The following is a 2017-nucleotide window of genomic DNA, read 5'->3' as shown; positions in this document are numbered from 1 at the left end:
CACATTGTTGGTTCCAACTTTGCCAGGCACACTGGTCGTGGAACTTTTGTTGTGCATGGCGGTGATGAAATTTTGTTCACTGAAGGAGCCAATAGAAGTCCCGGAGTGATGTTCGATCGCGGTTCCTATTGGAGGTAAGGTGTGTTTCTACTATGATGCTGACATGATGGCTAGTTTTATCTCTAGTAACTACTAAATGATGTTTATCAAAATGCCTTAATAGCTTTATTTGATTTGAGGCTTGTGTGAAAGAGTCTCTTTGATTCATGATTAACATGCGATCATGAATGGAGCTTTATTTGATTGCCATCTCTACTTCTTGTATCGGTATGATATGGTTATTGAGATGAAACAACAGAGCTAGCTGATCGGTACTGAGATATTGTGCAGGAGAGTAGGCAGAGATGGTTAGTCATGAAGGTGCTATTTATGTTGCTTCTAACAAGGGATATAACTGGAAAGCTGCTGTTCAAGAAACAGTTTCGGCTACTTTGAACAGGTTCTTCATTGTGTTTCCTCTCCAAATTTAATAGAGACCAGACAAATGTCGAGAGTATCTGATTCTGTTTTCTTACAATGGTGTTACAGAACAGACTCTACTTGGATCAGTGGTGCTAGTTGCTACACTGGAACCTTCGGATCAGTGGTGCTAGTTGCTACACTGGAACCTTCAGTGCCGTTAATTGTGCACATGCTCTAAGTACAATCAGTTTTCTCATTTTAGCTGATTATTTAGCATCAGTTAGATCGAATGTCGATAGGAGTATTAGCATGTATAACAATGAATCGACTAGACTTTTGATCAAAGTAACTAGTGATAAGAATGAACTACTTCTTCGTGTGCGTGTTTTTGTGTGGTTTGGTTGGTATTTGAAACTTTCATAGACCATAATAGTATTGATACAATGCAATCTTACTGGCAACCAAGTAATAGAGCTGTTGCTAGAAGAATACAGAACATGGGATGGAGAGCTGATGGACTTCTTTGGCTTCTTGTTCGAGGTGGAGAATTTATCTTAGCAACGGCACTGGGGTAAGTACTACTGCAACGAGACACTGTCTTCTTATGATTCCAGTGTTCCAACCAGTTCTCCTTTGTCTAGATTTCAGAGGAGTTTGATGAAGTTCCAGTACAAAGCCGTGGCTTTGGCATACTAGATGTTGGTTGTCGCTCAGAGGTATACATGATGTGTTGACGCAATCATCGTTAAATATTTGTCAGATTCTTACACCAACTCTTTTGTTGTTGTTGTTGTTGTGTTGTGTAATTGCAGGAAGAAGCATGGGAAGCAGGAGAGAGTGGGATTCTATTGAGAACAAGAAACGGAGGCAAGTCATGGAACCGTGACAAAGTTGCTAACAATATCGCAGCTAATCTATACGCAGTCAAGTAAGAGTGTTTCTAACCAAACATAAAAAAACGCTTCGCTGTTGTGAACAAAGGTGAAAATCGTGTGTGTTTTTCTTTTCTCATTACTCAATCAAAGTGCTCCCTTATATAGGGGTTACAAGGAATAGAGAAAAGAAAATTATCTAAAACCTAATACAACATGAAATAGGAAAAGATCTAAAACAGATAAATGAAAACCTCCTAAGACTAAAGGCGGCCGACTCTCTCTCCTCTTGGGCCGCCGACTCTCTCTCCTATTGGGCCACAGTTTGGCCTTTGGTTACTAGCAATCCACATTGTTCATAACACTCCCCCTTGGATGCTATAACCATATGGGCTCGTATCATGCACGATGTTGCCTCATTAAAACCTCTCTAGGAAAACCAAAAACCCAAGGTGGGAAAAAATGGAAACCGTAGACAGGAAAAAGAGTACAAAGCATGATACTCCCCCTGATAGTCGTGGGTGAAAAAGAACTTGGGCAGGATGTGCTTGGTCCTGTCTCTTTTGATGTATCCTTCCTTGAGCTGAGCAATGCACGCTGCATTGTCCTCGTAGATGATCATTGGCTCCTCCTTCTCTTGTCCCACGGCCAGACCACTCTCTCTTAAGACATGGCCGGTCATG

At 41.2% G+C, this 2017-nt stretch overlaps 1 pseudogene; it reads left to right on the top strand.

The window, feature by feature from the left end:
- Nucleotides 1-905: 905 nt before the first annotated feature.
- Nucleotides 906-1394, top strand: LOC106358724 (annotated as a pseudogene).
- The last annotated feature ends 623 nt before the right edge of the window (nt 1395-2017 follow it).

Source organism: Brassica napus, chromosome C9, assembly GCF_020379485.1.
Source record: "Brassica napus cultivar Da-Ae chromosome C9, Da-Ae, whole genome shotgun sequence".
Classification (NCBI taxonomy): domain Eukaryota; kingdom Viridiplantae; phylum Streptophyta; class Magnoliopsida; order Brassicales; family Brassicaceae; genus Brassica; species Brassica napus.
Note: the sequence above shows the minus strand (reverse complement) of the source record. Positions and strands in the feature narration are given on the sequence as shown.